Consider the following 17,234-nt stretch of genomic DNA (forward strand, 5'->3'; position numbering starts at 1 on the left):
GCTTTTTGATTACTGAACCAATTTCTTTGCTGGTTATCACCCTGTTCAAATTTTCCATTTATCCATGTTTCAGTTTTGGTAATTTATATGTTTCTAGGAATGTATCCATTTCTTCTAGGTTGTCCAATATGTTGGCATATAGTTTTTCATAATAATCTCTTATAATTGTTTGTATTTTTATGGTGTTTATTGTTATTTCTCCTCTTTCATTTGTGATTTTATTTATTTGGGTCCTTTCCCTTTTCTTTTTGATAAGTCTGGCAGGGGTTTTTCAATTTTATTAATTTTTTCAAAGAACCAGCTCCTGTTTTCATTGATCTTTTCTTTATTTGTTTTTGGTTTCTATATTGTTTATTTCTGCTCTGATCTTCATTAGTCACTTCCTTCTGCTGGCTTTATGCTTTGTTGTTCTTTTTCTAGCTTCTTTAGGAGCAAGGTTAGGTTGTTTATTTGAGATTTTTGTTGCTTTTTGAGGTAGACCTATACTGCTATATACTTCCCTCTTAGAATTGATTTTGCTGCCTCCCAAAGGTTTTGGACCATTTTGTTTTCATTTTCACTTGTTTCTATGTACTTTTTAATTTCTTCTTTTATTTCTGGGTTGACCTATTCATTGTTTAGTAGTATGTTTTTTAGCCTCCATGTATCTGTGATCTTTGCAGATTTTTTTTTTTGTGGTTGACTTCTAGTTTCATAGAGTTATGGTTGGAAAAGGTGAATGGTATGACTTTTATTTTCTTGAATTTGTTAAGGCCTGTGCTGTGACCTAATATGTGATCTATTCTGAAGAATGTTTTCTGTGCACTTGAAAAGAATATGTATTCTGCTGATTTTAGATGGAATATTCTAAATATATCTGTTAGGTCCATCTGGTCTAGTGTGTCATTAAAAGCCATTGTTTCGCTGTTGATTTTCTGTTTAGATGATCTGTACATTGATGTAACTGGGGTGTTAAAGTCCCCCACTAAGTTATATTATAATCCATTGGTTCCTTTATGTTTGCTATTGACTGTTTTATGTATTTGGGTGCTTTCATATTGGGTGCATAAATATTTACAATTGTTATATCTTTTTGTTGGATAGTACCTTCTATTATTATATAGTCTCTTGTTTCCATCTTTGTTTTATTTATTTATTTTTAATTTTTTTTAATGTTTATTTATTTTTGAGAGAAAGACAGAGTGAGAACGGGGAAGGAGCAGAGACAGTGGGAGACACACAATCCGAAGCAGGCTCCAGGCTCTGAGATGTCAGCACAGAACTCCACGTGGGGCTCGAACCCACAAACCATAAGATCATGACCTGAGCCCAAAGCTGGATGCTCAACCAACTGAGCAAACCAAGTGCCCCACCATCTTTGTTTTAAATTCTAGTTTGTCTGATATAAGTATTGCTACTTCAGCTTTCTTTTGACATCCATTAGCATGATAAATGGTTCTCCATCCCCTCGCTTTCAATCTGTCTTTAGGTCTAAAATAGGTCTCTTGTAGGCAGCATACAGATGGGTCTTTTTAAAATTCCTTCTGATACCCTATGTCTTTTGATTGGAGCATTTAGTCCATTTCCATTCAAAGTAATTATTGCCATTTCATTACTCTTTTTGCGGTTTTTTTTTTTTTCCTGTAGGATTTCTCTGTTCCATTCTTATCTCTCTTTCATGGTTTGCTGATTTTCTTTAAAGATACATTTGTATTTCTTTCTCTTTATTCTTTGCATATATATTAGTGGCTTTCGATTGTGGTTACCATTAGGTTTGTATATAACAGCTGCAAATAACAGTCTATATTCAGCTAATGGTTGTTTAAGTTTGAGCCCATTCTTTACTCCTCCCTCCCCTTGGTTTAGGTATATGGTGTCATATTTTATATCCTTTTATTTTGTGAGTTCCTTGACTGGTTTTCTTATAGAAATGTTCATTTTTACTGCTTTTGTGTTTCCTACCTTCATATTGTAACTTCTGGTCTTTTTTTTTTTTTTTTTTTCATTCACAGAGTACCCTTTAATATTTCTTGTAGGACTGGTTTCAGGGTGATGAACCCCTTAGTTTTTGTTTGTCTGTGAAATTCCTTATTTCTCTTTCAATTCTGAATGACGACCTTGCTGGATAGAGTATTGTTGGCTGCAGATTTTTCCATTCAGTACTTTGAATAGTTCATGTCATTCCCTTCTGGCTTGGAGAGTTTTTGCTGAAAAATCTGCTGATAGCTTTATGGGTTTTCCCTTATGAGTAACTGTCTTCTTTTGTCTTGCTGCTTTTAAGATATTTTTTCTTATCACTGTATTTTGTCAGTTTAATTATAGTATATCTTGATGTGGATCTGTTTTTGTTGATTTTGCTCATCATTCTCTGTACCTCTTGGATCTGGATATCTGTTTCCTTTCCCAGATGAGGGAAGTTTTCAGCTATTATTTCTTCAAATAAATTTTCTACCCCCTTTTCTCTCTTCCTCTGGGACTCCTATAATATGAATGTTATTATGTTTGATGGAGTCACTGAGATCCCTAAGTCTATTCTCATTTTGCATAATTCTTTCTCTATTTTTTTCAGTTTCGTTGCTTTCCATTACTTTGTCTTCTAGGCCATTAATTTGTTCCTCTGCTTCTTCTAGCCTGCCATTCATTGCATCAAGTCTGTTTCTAATCTAGTTTATTGCACTCTTTATCTCTGATTCTTTTTTAACTCTTTTATCTCTGTGGTAGGGGTCTCACTGATATCTTCTATTCTTTTCTTGAACCCAGTGAGTATCCTTATGATAGTTGCTTTAAATTCTCCACCAGATGTGTTATTTATATCTGTTTTGCTTAGATCTCTGGCTGTGGCCTTATCATGTTCTTTGATTTGGAATATATTCTTCATTCTTCTCATTTTGTCTAAGTCTCTGCCTGCTTCTCTGTGTTAGAAAAGCCAGTTATGTCTCCTGCTCCTGAAAGTAATGGCCTTACAAAAGAGAGGTCAGGTAGTTCCCAGGGCCTGGTGCACAGGGCGTGTCTCCAGTGTGTGCTGCATGCACTCTGCTGTTGTATTCTGGCTCTTCTATTCTTCAGGCTAGTTGTGTGTAGAGGTTCTCCTTGCCTTCTGTGGGCAGTGTTTTAGTCCCTGGCCCATATGTGGCAAGTTTTAACTAGGTGTGGTGTTCTCTAGTCTCCTTGTGAAATGAGACCTGTCACCACCTCCACTGGAACCAAGGCCATGCAAAACTGTTTGGTCACTTCCCCAATCAAATGGGGAACCACAGATGTAACCAAGGGCTAGAGACTCAGGTTCCAGGTAGAACCATCTGCCAGGTAGAACCATTTGTGAGCCTAACACAAAAATAGTGGAACTTATAATGGAGAGGAACTTGCCCATCACCCTCAGAAATGATGAGAAAGACAGAGAGCTCAAAGGGTTTGTGTTTCTCATTGTCTCTGAAGCCATCAGAAGTTTCCCTCAGATCGCACCATTGCCACCAATATTGTTTAAAAAAAAAACAAACAGATAAACAAACAAAACTCATCTAAGTTTTAAAGACTTTATTGGCTTTATTCAGTGATTCATGAGTCAAGCAGCATCATGTCTAGGGGACACAAAGGAGCTCCAAGGAGTTGTACCAAATGAAAGACTTTTTAGGGAGAAGGAGGGAAGGACAAGAAAGTTAGTAGACATGAATGGATTGTTTCTGACAAGGTCACCTTCCTTTAGAAGATAGCAGGGGTCTATCAGGAAGATTACCACACTAGTGCTGACCAGGTAATTCCAGATTGACTGGTTTAAGATTCCACTCCTGGGAGAAGTTGAAACTATAATTAAGTTAATTATTAAGTCTTGGTTTGGTGATGTGAGAATTAGCACAAGTGACTCCATTTGGGGCTTATTGTCTCTTTTTTTTAACGATGTGTACCACAAAACTGACTTTTTAAAAAATGCATTTTAAAGTTTCAAAATAAATGAAAACCTGAGTGAAACAAAGCAAGATTTTTTTCACCTTGAAAACATACCAATAAGAGCATTTCAAGCTGCTTGATTGTTACAAAATCTTCTATTCTACTTATTGTGGGAGACTGAGCATAACATAAATCCTTTTAAATGATGTCCTTACAGATAAAATTGCAAATAAAATAGCTTTGCAAATAAATGTAGATGAAAAAAGATGAAAGTGCCTGATCACTTGTTTTGAGAATAATAGGAAGATATTTTATCATAAAAATTCTCCTAAATAATTTTCTCAATGTTCTATTTGGCAACAGACTCAAACTTGAGTTCCAAAAGTCCTCTTACAAAGACAAATCTAGGGGGGAGATGGCTTCCCAAAATATTTCAAAGGGATTTTTAAACTCTAACAACAGGAAAGTATCTGCACAAACCAAGTACATTTTTCATCCAAAAGAGCCTTCCCCTGGGGTGCCTGGGTGGCGCAGTCGGTTAAGCGTCCAACTTCAGCCAGGTCACGATCTCGCGGTCCGTGAGTTCGAGCCCCGCGTCAGGCTCTGGGCTGATGGCTCGGAGCCTGGAGCCTGTTTCCGATTCTGTGTCTCCCTCTCTCTCTGCCCCTCCCCCGTTCATGCTCTGTCTCTCTCTGTCCCAAAAATAAATTAAAAAACGTTGAAAAAAAAAAATTAAAAAAAAAAACAAAAGAGCCTTCCCCAAAATATTTTTCAAGAACCTTGCCCGTGACTGTTTCCTCAAGTCAAGAGAATAGGGGAACAATTTTTAGCATCAATTTGCCATATATACTATCCCAAATGTCCAAATATTTCCTTATAAGCGTTGATAGTATTGCTAATATTCTTAGCAATAACTCTCAAATAGGAACTCTGACTTGGGTTGTAAGTAATGGTAAGACTGTCAGACCAGCTTAGAGAACAAAGACAGAGTTATTAAAAGGAAACAAGGGTGTCTATTGGACTCCAAAGACAGGGTTAAGACCTGGAATTGGCCATCAGAGCCTACTGGGGACACATGGTTTTTGGCCTCAGTTCCTCTCACTATAGATGTGCTTCATTCTTTTCTCTCTGTAGACACATTTCTTTGCTTCTGCATGTGTATGGCTAAATGTCCATCACTATAAACCAGCACCTGAGTTATTTATGCTGAATTCAGGCCACCAGCAGAAAGAGATTGGCATTTGCAAATTTCAATTTCAAATCACTAAAAGGCAGAATTTGATTGCTCAGCTTGGTTCAGGTGAGCCAATCAGCAGACACAAGTCACTGGTAAAAAGGTGGACTGGGGTCTCTATGGTCTAAGAGACAGTGCCCAGAGAAGAGGGAAATAGCTTATAGACAATACTTACCATGCAAAAAGTAAATCTTTTTCAGTAAGATGTATGGTTTCCACCTAACAATAAATCATGAGTGTGTATTACATGTTGTAAGTATTCTTTCACAGATCTAGGTGTCATTGTATGTAGCTGCATGAGAGCACTCTAACGTCTTGAGCAATGACCTATTATTGAAATTGAAGTTTTTTAGTTTGCTGTTTTCATAATCAACGCTTTAATGACCGTTCATATAGTTAATTCTTTGCACATGTTCATAATTTCCTCATTGTATTTTTCGGAGTAGAATTGATAGATCTGAAAGTTTGCAAAACTTTAAGTCTTTTGATATGTATTAGGATGTTATTTGAGGGGCACCTGGGTGGCTCAGTTGGTTGAGCATACAACAACTCAGGTCATGATCTTGTGGTCCATGAGTTCAAGCCCTGCATTGGGCTCTGTGCTGACAGCTCAGAGCCTGGAGCCTGCTTCAGATTCTGTGTCTCCTTCTCTCTCTGCCCCTCCACCACTCACACTCTTTGTCACTCTCTGTCTCTCAAACATAAATAAATATCAAAAAATTTTTAAAAAAGAGTATTGTTTGATCTTATGTATTCAATTTGATAGTCCCTGAATTCAAGGTATTTGTGTCCTATGCCTTTTTTTCCATCTTCTCCAGCAGTTTTCAAGTTGGAGAGCATATTGTAGGGGTTAAATTAACATTTGTTAATTAACTGACTAGCTTCACAAGTAAATATGTGTGATGTGGTTGGGGAAGCACTAGATTAAAATATATGAAATATGCTTAACACACCAATAGGGATGATGATTGTTAATAATTTATACTGATTATAAGTTGGAATTTGACTCTTAGAAAAAAGACAGACACTAAAAATTTTGTAGTTTTTGCACTTACCCAACTCATTTGATTAACCAGAGGGAATAAAGTACCCAATATGCCATAATGAGCCATTATTACCCTAATATGTAGCAAGAAGCTACATGTTACTCCTTTCTAATTTATAGTGACACTATGGCGCTATCCAACTACCCAAATATCTATTCTTCCCTTCTTTCTTCATATTAAAATCCCTATATTCTAGGTGCATCATTGATTCTACCTAAATCCTGTATCTACCATCCTTCCCTGAAACTAGATATGATGTTCACTGTCAATGAGATATCAGCCAATGCTGTTAAATGGAGTTTCAGAAAGCTTCTTTAAAACATAGACATTTTTGTGTTTTCACCCTTCTTCCCTCTTCAAACCTGAAATGTGAATATATTATCCAGAGATCTAGCAGCCATTTTGAAAAACAGAAGCTAAGAGTTAAGGATGGTAAAGCAGAAAGGTAGAAGGTATCTGAGTTTTTGATGACTTCATGGAACAGCCGTATCTGACGAGACTGCCCAGTTCTGCATATGTTTCATGTGAGAAAGGAATACACTTTGGTCTGGTTTAAGTCACTCTTATTTCTTAAATATATTCCTAGTAGTCCAAAGCCATTCCTAACTGGTAGAATAACTATATCCAAGTTGGATTTTGACTGGATGTCTCTAATGACAGGGTTTGCTGGTGTGGCACACTAGATGTTCACCAAAAATTTGTGTTTCCCTTCTATAGTCTAGAGTTTTGCCACAAAAGGATTACTCAGGTAAAGACTACTGTTTTTTTTCATCCCTTACATCTAGATATGGCCATGTGACTTGTTTTGCATAATAAAATGTGAGCAGAAGCGATATGTGTTGTTTTCAGACCAGCAATATTAAGAAGAGGATATACCTAACCCACAGGTCTCTTCTTCTGTCTGTAAGCTAGATGCAGAGAATCAAACCAAGGACACTGAGGCCTTAGGAGATAACAGGCTACAATCCAGCTCTATCACTACAAAGATGGAAGCTGCTAGCCATTAAGAACCTCGTGGAGGGGTGTCTGGGTAACTCAATATGTTAAGCGTCCAACTCTTGATCTGAGTTGAGGTCTTGATCTCACAGTCTTGAGTTTGTGGCCCATATTGGGCTCCACACTGGGCATGAAGCCTACTTTAAAAAAAAAAAAAAAACAGAAGCAAAAACAAAAAAACAAAACAAGGACATCTGGGTGGCTCAGTAAGGTAAGCATCTTACTTCAGCTCAGGTCATGATCTCATGGTTTGTGAGTGTGAGCCCTACATCAGGCTCCATGCTGACAGTATGGAGCCTGCTTGGGATTCTCTCTCTCTCTCTCTCTCTCTCTCTCTCTCTCTCTTTCTCTCTCTCTTTCCCTCTTTCTCTCCCTTTCTGTCTCTGCCCCTCTCCACTTGTGTGCATGTGTGCACTCCCTCTCTCTCTCTCTCTCTCTCTCAAAATAAATAAATAAACTTGAAAAACAAACAAACCTTGCAGAACTTAGTGAGAAATAAGCATCTATAACAACTAAGCTGTTATATTTTTTGGTTCATTTGTTATGGCAACCAGATTTACCTTAGCTAATACAGAAATTAGTATCAAAAATAAGATATTAATGCGACAAAAATCTAAAATATGTGAAGCTGTGTTAGTGATCAGGGAAAGCAGTAAAGAAGCTAATACCAAAAGCTGAATAAATACATATTCAGGTCATGTAGCCACAAGACATTTGGCAAAATTGTCTAACTATTGGAAAGAAGACCAGAGTCTACTGAGTCAGTAGCTTTAGCAGAAGTGGTTGGTAAGAGTTGGTGTGATAGTGTATGCTGACATTTACGTTCTGCTTTTAGCAAGTTATTATAAGAAAGAGATGGACTTCTGGAAAGAATTGGCCAGCGTGCAAGCAGAAATGAAAGGTAATAGAGAAAATCCAAACATTTGGCACTTCTAAGGGTTGCAGAAGTGGACTGCTATGGATACATTTCTATGACTGCTGTGTTTCTCCATTATTCTTGCCTGAATGGGTATTTTATCATGTCCCTGATCCACCATTATATATTGTAGAGCAGATAACTTTTGGGTTAATAGGGTGTAAACCATGACAAGCCACTTTTGGGTTTTGTAAAGAGGACCGTGTACCTCTTAGATATAGTCAATTGGATGGGTCTCTAGAGGAACTGAGTATGTACTATATGTGGAAAGACGGGTGCTCTTGGAGTTTTGTTGGATACATGATAGGCTAAGGAGAAGTGGATAGCTGTCCACTAAAATGTTCTACAAAAATTCTTTTTCAATCAAAAGGATAAGATTTCCTAGACCTCTGTGTATCTAGGTGGGGTCATGTGACAAGAAACTTTAGGGATGACACCCAAAAATCTGTGGCTTATCAAAACCTCCAGGTGATTCTGGTGACTACTCTAATGGTGGGGGTCATTGCCTTACGAGAAAATGGAGCTCAGTTTCTAAAAAGCCAGTGTTTTTCTGTCCCCAAGAAGGAAAACCATCCATTAATCAGGAACACTTATTTTGGACTTTACCTGAGTGAAAAGTAAAGTTCTTCCATATTTGAGCTATCATACATTTGGGTATTTATCTGTTTCAACAGCTAGAATTACTTTAATTTGCTTGGAGAGATTGGAAAGGGGCCAAGAACCAAAATCATCTACACCTCACTCATCCTGGACACTGAGAACAGAAATTACTTCACTTACCTTATTCCCTACATTAACATATTTTTGTTTTCCTGCCTTCAGGAATAAATTTTTTTTTATTCCTTACTTCTCTGGGAATTTCTTTCCGTAGCAAGGTTTGAGAGTTCATCACAGGAACTTTCCAAAAGAAAATCTCCAATGGAAGACATCAACAGTTTGTGCCCTACAATTCTTCAAAGCCCTAGCCTCAAAACTATTCCTCGTTGTTTCCACCAATCCTGACTGTTTTATCTGATCCTTATCTAATTCTAATCAAGTTCCTGCATTGAAAGACCTACCTTAATACAACTTTCAAATTCTCAGTAAATTCTGACCTGACATTGCCCTCTTTGAGACACTGCCAAAGCTCTGAGGAAGTGTGGTTCTTACTAGTCCAAGCAATAAACTTAGCTTTATCTTATTAACAAATTGTGTTGGTGATATTTGGGGACCATCACTAGACAGGGCTAACAAAGTCCCGCTATATCCATGAGTTGCTTAGTAAATGGGGCAAGTAGAATTCATGTAGATTAAGAGCATATAATTATGTGCTTATAACTAGAATAAAATCATGACCTCTCATCCTCCTTAGACAGAGTATGATCTTGGCCAAGAATTTACTCAAGAACTTATAAGGACTGATTTTACAGCCTCAGCTAGGCCTAATATAGTTAAGGGAGCAGCCAATAAAAGGTTTAGTTTATGAGCTAACAATAGGATTTCTTTGTCTTCCTAGAAGACCTAAGAGGTCATAATTTGAGAGCAGAGAGTGGAGAAGAGGGAACAAGGGAAAAGAACCAATACTGCTTATATTATAATGTGCAGTAAATAATGTACAGGACAGATTTTATTGATTGAGAAGTGGCTTGTAAATTATGAGTCAGCAGGAAAATACTTCTCTTCCTCCTCATGGGTTTACTGCACCACTACTGAGAATTAAAATTTGTCCTTGGGAGATGGTATGACATACATGATAATATATTTGTGTATCTTACTCAGTAGTTAGCCTGGACAGTCCAGAGAATGAAAGATAAGTTCAACTTCCACTGGAAGAGAGACATTAAGAGAATTCAATTTTAAGTTACCCACAGCAACGTTGACATGCTTCCAGCAATCTAAACACCAAAGTCTTCCCTGACACCCATGTGCACCTGTTCTGACACTTGGAGAACCACCACCAACACTGGTTCTCAGGCCCTCTTTCCTGGGGTGTAATTCCAATCTAGAAGAAGTAACTCATACTTGAGCAATTATACTGCTGAAAGAGAGGTGTAGATCTTCGGTAAGACCAGTTCTTATGGGCTGGGTCTAGGGTTTCTCAGAGTGGCAGGGATGAGGTACATCTATGTATGACAAGGTTTAGAGAGAGGTACTTTCATAGGAAAAACGTGGTCTAATGACAGAGAAGGAAGAGATTCAAACAGGAACAAGGAGTCTATGGAGGGTTTAATCTCTTCGGTTAAATATACACCTAGGACTTCAGGAATACTTTTTAGTGTATACTTTTGGGTTTTTTCCTCTCCTGTGTGATAATCCCAAACGTTTGTAAGCCTGGTGCATTCTCAAAGCATGGGTAATAGTCATATGAGCAATAAGGGACAAGGCAGAAAGGAACATCTGGCTGGCCCCTCACTTATGCTCCCTGCCTGTGTGGACAAAGCAGCATCCCAGCCAGAGCTCATGAGCTCCAGGTGTGACAGGCAGAAAAAATGACAGAACTGATAGGGGCAGGAAGCGACAGCTAATGGGGGACAATTCAGGAGGACTTAAAAAAGAGAGAATTCCCAGGGCACCTGGGTGGCTCACTTGGTTAAGCATGTAGTTAAGCGTCTGACTCTTGATCTGGATTTAGGTCATGATCTCACAGTTCATGTTCAAGCCCCGCATCAGGCTTTGTGCTCACAGTGTGGAGCCAGCTTAGGATTCTGTCTCTCCCTCTTCCTCTGCCCCTTCCCTGCTTGCACTCTCTCTCTCACAACATAAATAAATAAACTTAAGAAATAGAAGATCACTCCCTATAAATACATACTACATTAGCTATTTGCATGTATAACTGTTACTTATTTATTTTTTGAGAGAGAGAGAGAGAGCATGAGCACACAAGAAGGGGAGGGGCAGAGGGAGAGGGAGAGAGAGAATCTCAAGCAGTCTCCATGCCCAGTGCAATGCCAGAAGTGGGGGCAGTTATATTTCACAACGATGAGCTGAGCTGGACACTTAACCAACTGCACCACCCAGGCACCCCTGCATATATAACTTTGAATATATAGCTGAAAAACCAGGCTAGTTGGGGTGCCTAGTGTCGCAGTCAGTTAAGTGTCCAACTTTGGCTCAGGTCATGATCTCACAGTTCGTGAGTTTGAGCCCCGCATCCAGCTCTGTGCTGATAGCTCAGAGCCCGGAGCCTGCTTCAGATTCTATGTCTCCCTCTCTCTCTACCCCTTGCCCACTCACACTGTGTGTGTGTCTCTCTCTCTCAAAAATAAAACATTAAAAAAAATTTTTTAATAAATAAATAAAAGAAAAAACAGGCTAGTGAATGAATTACATATTTTGATGAAGATCATTAAGAAATTTTTAACCCTCACCCATTACATTGGACATTAATTGTATATGATGATATTGTGAGGTCTCCACAAAGTCTATAAAAATTTTGTTGTATACAATTGCCCTTTTTACAAATCCATGGAGACCAAAAATAAGTTAGTGTTTGACTTGGGCTAAAGGTGGAAATGGGATTAACGGCAGTTAGGCAGAGGGGTGTCCTGGGGGTGAAGCGGAAGCTCTGCAATGAGATTGTAGTAGTGGATGCACCACTTTGTAAACTTTTTAAACTGAATTGTACACTTACAACAGGAGGATTTTGTGGAATGTACATTATTTTTCAATGAAACTGTTTTTACAAAACCCCAAATTACCCTTTTCAGTTAAAAAGAATATTTATTCAAAATCCTCATATTACCAAAGAAAGTGTCCTATGAACATGCATCCTAAGTGCTGCCTGGCCTTCAATCAGAGAAGAATTTAAGAAAAAATAATTCCAGAGCAAATTTGAAGTGCCAAATCGATGACTTCACTGAAAATACAGTACATGTCAACTTTTAAGTAAATAAATAAAAGCACACCTACCTTCGCAATCAGTTGTGAAACATCTACTAATGTAGAGCATTGTTTTCAACTATATACGTACAATATGTTGTTAAAGTTCCTCTAGAATAAACTACTATTATCATTATAATTTTTACATACCTTGGAAAACAGCTAAAGCTGATGATATCTTGCTGTCTCAAAAGTTTTCAAAGCAAATGATCTGAATTAGTTCGTGTTTATATTGTGTGACCTGAATCCTACTGGCTAAAGCTGACCAAAACATGAGCAGAATTTAGAATTGGGTCTGAGAGAGCCAGGCAGTTTGCAGGTAGCTGGCAGGTCAGCAGGCACGTTGAGGGGCTGTGGGGCAGCAATCTGCCATGTGGATAGAGAAGTGAAGAAAGATAATCTAAGAGACGAAATCTGACCTACAGAGCCCATGGAGAAGAGATCAGAAGGGGGCACACTGCCTGACCTCTCAATGACCCCTCACCTCCCAGAGTCCTTGGCCCTTTTCTGAGGTCCAGCTACATTGCTCCATATGGTTTCCAGAAGACACCGGGTTTTCTGTTTTCCATTACTTGCAACAAAAAAGTCTTAACTAAGACAGAAATGAAATTACGTGCATAGGAACACATCTGGGAAAGTAGTCACCAAAATGGCAACACCAGCTCCATCTGGGTGGTGGGATTGCTGGTAATGTTCATCTCCTTCCTGTGCTTGTATGAATGTTCTATAATTCAAAAGTTCTATAATTCACCCTGGGGCACCTGGGTGGCTTATGTGGTTAACGTGTCTGACTCTTGATTTCGACTCAAGTCTTCAGCTCAAGTTATGATCTCATGGTTCATAAGTTCGAGTCCTACATTGGGCTCTGTGCTGGCAGTGTGGAGTCGGCTTGAGCTTCTCTCTCTCTTCCTCTCTCTCTCTCTGCCCCTCCCCTGTTCACACTGTCTCTCAAAACACAAACAAATAAATAAAATTAACATTTTGTAATAAGGTTATTTTTTATTGTAGTAAAATACATATAACACAAAACTATCTGTAATCATGTGACAGTGAGAATTCAGTGGCATACAGTACATTCACAATGTGGTGCAACCATCACCACTATCTAGCTCCAGAACTTTTTCCTCATTCCAGAAGGAAACCTTGTCCTCATGGAGCAGCTGCTCCTCATTCTCCTTTCTCTCCCCAGGCCCAGGCAAAAGCTTCTGTCTCTACAGATTTGCCCATTCTAGAAGGTTACATTCATTTTTTTTAAGTTTAACATGCATAAAACAATAGCAGATCCCCTGAAGATTTGTGGCTCCCTTGCTAACCCACACTGAAATGCCTCCAGCATTCACAAGTACTGCTATGGAAATATCTGATCTCTTATAACATTACATTTGTATTAGGCAATAAATTTCAAATTTCTCTAATTAAAAAGCATAAAGTGAATGAATGTTACAGATAAGTTAGTTCAACCACTGATGTTTTCAAATGTATACATACCAAAATAAGAAAAATTATTTCCTAAACATAACGTTCCTGACTCTTTTTGGTATTTTTTAAATGTTTATTTATTTAATTTTGAGTGAGACAGAGTGCAAATGGGGGAAGGGCAGAGAGAGGGAGACACAGAATCCAAAGCAGGATCCAGGCACAGAGCCCAACTGCGGAGCTTGAACCCATGAACCATGAGATCATCACCTGAGCCGAAGTCCGATGCTCAACCAACTGAGCCATTCAGACACCCTCCTGACTTTTTGAATGATCTTTGTCCTTACTACCAATATTAATGTGGCTTTCATGGAGTGGAAGTGTGATGATTGATAGGCTTAATGGTATTGTCTTTTTTTCTGTATCTGGAGTTAAAAACTCTATGACAACATTTTTACTATTATTTAGAGATTCTAAGAATTTTCTCAGGTGTAGTAGATTAAGTGAAAGGACTATATAGGGCAATATATAAATTTCAGTGGTAAAAATAAAGCTATTTCACAAAATTTACAATAAGAGACAAAATAAAAGAATAAAAGTATTTGACAAAATTTATAAGAAGTAAAACAAACCAAAACTTTAAAATAAAAATTAAACAGGCATGCCTGGGTAGCTCAGTTGGCTGAGTGTCCAACTTTGGCTCAGGTCATGATCTCGCGATTGGAGTTTGAGCCCCGCATGGGGCTCAGTACTGACAGCTCAGAGCCTGGAGTCTGCTTCGGATTCTGTGCCTCCCTCTCTCTCTGCCCTTCCCCTGCTTGTGCTCTCTCTCTGTCTCTCAAAAATAAATTTTAAAAACTTTAAAAAAAAATTTTAATAAAAAATAAAACAAAATAAAAATTACACCAAAGAACTTCATAAAGGGACCTGTCAATGATCAGACCTATTATATGACACTAATTCTTCTACTTCTACTAAGAGAATTTATAGATGTGAGTAGACACTACCACTAATTTAACTTTGAATGATGGTCTTCAAACTAGAAACTCTCAAAACTCTGATTAGCTACATACAGATGCAGTAGACAATTACTGGTTTTGAAAAAGATTCAGCAGCTATGCACTTCAACTTACAATGGCAAATCAGAAAATGTTAATTTATTTAAAAACAATCCAATGTTAAGAAACATTTATAAATGAAACTAGTACCTCCCTCGTGATTGACTCCATTTCCATAACTTTCTCATCAAACCAGACAGGAACTGGGAACTCCATTCCCTTCTCCCCCAGCCTCTGGTAACCTTCCTGTCTTTAAGAGTTTACCTATTCTATGTATATATTCTCATATAAGCATAATCAACCTTTTATTTGCTTATAACCAGAGTGGGGGTGGGGGGCGGAAACACTGTCTTCAACTTTGACTCCACTTTCCTTGATACCCAATGAATTTCCAAATCCTGTAGATCCAATCTCCAGCATGTCTTCTGAATTTATTCCCGCCTTTCTATTCCTGCTGCCAACTGCCCTAGTTCAAACCTTTCTTGTTTCCTCTCTCGCTATTATAAAACCCTTCTTCCCTGGCCCCCCTTCTTTAGCCTCCCTCTCTCAATCATTTCTAAATTCCTAGAAGAAAGCTTCCTTAAGTATGAAACCAAGAGCTAAGGATATATGTACCTTTGAGTCTGTAGCATTTGGCATTGTGCCCAATACGTGGTAGGTTCTCAATCAATGTTTATTAAATCAAATGAAGTCGAGTAAACTAATTGCCCTTGAGGAGATGACAGTCTAATGGGAAGACCAAAACATAAATAACTTAAATCCAATGTGATTATCTAAAATTGAAGTGTGGTGCAAACTGTGCTAGAACAGATAAGGGATTGATTAATTCTACTTATAAAGATGGACATCCAGAAAGCCTCAAAGAAGAAAGGATATATTTGCTGGTACTAGAAGGATATTATAGAACACACTTGTAGGGGCGCCTGGGTGGCTCAGTCAGTTAAGCCTCCGACTTTAGCTCATGTCATGATCTCTCCATTCGTGGGTTCAAGCACTACGTCAGGCTGTGTGCTGATAACTCAGAGCCTGTAGCTTGCTTCTGATTCTGTGTCTCCCTCTCTCTCTTTGCCCCTCCCTGCTCATGCTCTGTCTCTCTTTCTCTCTCAAAAATAAATAAACATTAAAAACATTTAAAAAAAAAAAAAAGAACACAGTTGTATATTTAGGGTGATTCCCACCCTACTCCACTCTCAGTAGATTGCAAACTCTTTGAGGATTTTATCCATCTTTGTCAATTACAAATGTAATCACTTATAACTTTAATTGACAAAACTGTGGGGATTTTTGTTTACTGTCTTCCTCCTAGATGGTAAACTCCATAAATATGAGGAACATGTCTTAGGCACTGTTGTCATCCCAGCGCCTGGCACATAGTAAGTGCTTAGTCAATATTTATTGAATAAATAAATGAATTTTGCTAACCCTGCAGAAACTAGGAAGTGCTTTTTGTAATCTCATCTTCAGTTGGAGTCCTTTCTGATGCTTGAGAGGTAAATTAAATTGCTTTGATTCTCCAATTTCACAAGTTGTAGGAGGTCATAATTTTCCCTGAGTTCTTGAGACTGAGACTGGGCTGGGACTACTCCTTCTCTTGGCTGTCTGTCTCCCACATTCTGCCTTCCTCATGTGCAACACCCTGGCCTGGGCTAACGTACACCTCTACCTCTTTTTCAGTTATCACAACTCAAAAATGGAGTTTTTGAGCAATGGATACTAGGAGCTGGGGGAAGAGAGAATGGGAGGTTATTGTTGAATGGGTACAGAGATTCCCAGTGGGATAATGGGATATCCAGTGAGATAATGGAAGAGTTCAGCAGACGGATAGTGGTGAGGGTTGTACAATGTCCCAATATTAGCTGTCTCCCCAGAGGGGATTCTAGAGCCACATGGTAAAGTAATGACATTTTTTCTTTAAAAAAGTATTATTGAAGTACAGTTCACATATAATGTTATACTACTTTCAGGTATATAACACAGTATTTAATACATGGTTCTATATATTACTCCATGTTCACTATCTGTTACCATATGAGTAATAACATTTTCTTCACTTGGTCACATTGTATGTACTACTTTGAATTTTTAAAATATTTTTATTGATATTTTGCTTGTTATTTTGTTCCCTCTGTTGCTATTGCTTTATTATTACAGGTAATATTTTATTTTATTTTATTTTAAAATCAACTTTAATGAGATATAATTGCACACTAAAAAATTCAGATTTGTGATTTTTGACAACATCTGCCTAACTACCCTCCCAATGAACAGAGCACATTTCCATCCTCCCAGAAACTTCTCTTGTGCCCCTTAGCTAGTTTCTAAATTGAAAGTAGTATAAGAGCAAAAGGTATACTACTTTGAATTTAGAGACTCTTTAGCTAAAGAGAAAATGTCCTAAAGATTTCTTACCAATAGATTTTGCCTTATCTTCAGCAATTCCCAAGTTTTCAATCTCCAGAGGACATCCTGCCTGGAAGATTTGGAGAGGGTTTGAGCAGCTGTCTTTGTGCCACATGGCTGGCCTGGAGCAACAGGTGGGAAAATGATCTAACATACTCCCGTGGCAAAAAAAAAAAAAAAAAAAAAAAAGTTCGGGGGAGAAGGAGGGAGGGAGATAAGAGAGTAGAAAAAAACAAACAAACATGGTTTAGAAAGGACAACGCAAATTGGCTATTGGTAACACACCCAGATACTTCTAAAGCCTAATCCAATGAAGCATCACAAATTCTGCAATTATCACCATCTTAACATTGAGATTTTTGCTTTCTTTAAGCAAGGATATATATGTCTGAGAAACGATACCATCAGAATAATGTAATGTAAAATGTTGCCCGTAACTTCATGTA

Source organism: Panthera onca, chromosome D4 (assembly GCF_046562875.1).
Source record: "Panthera onca isolate mPanOnc1 chromosome D4, mPanOnc1 haplotype 2, whole genome shotgun sequence".
NCBI classification, from domain to species: domain Eukaryota; kingdom Metazoa; phylum Chordata; class Mammalia; order Carnivora; family Felidae; genus Panthera; species Panthera onca.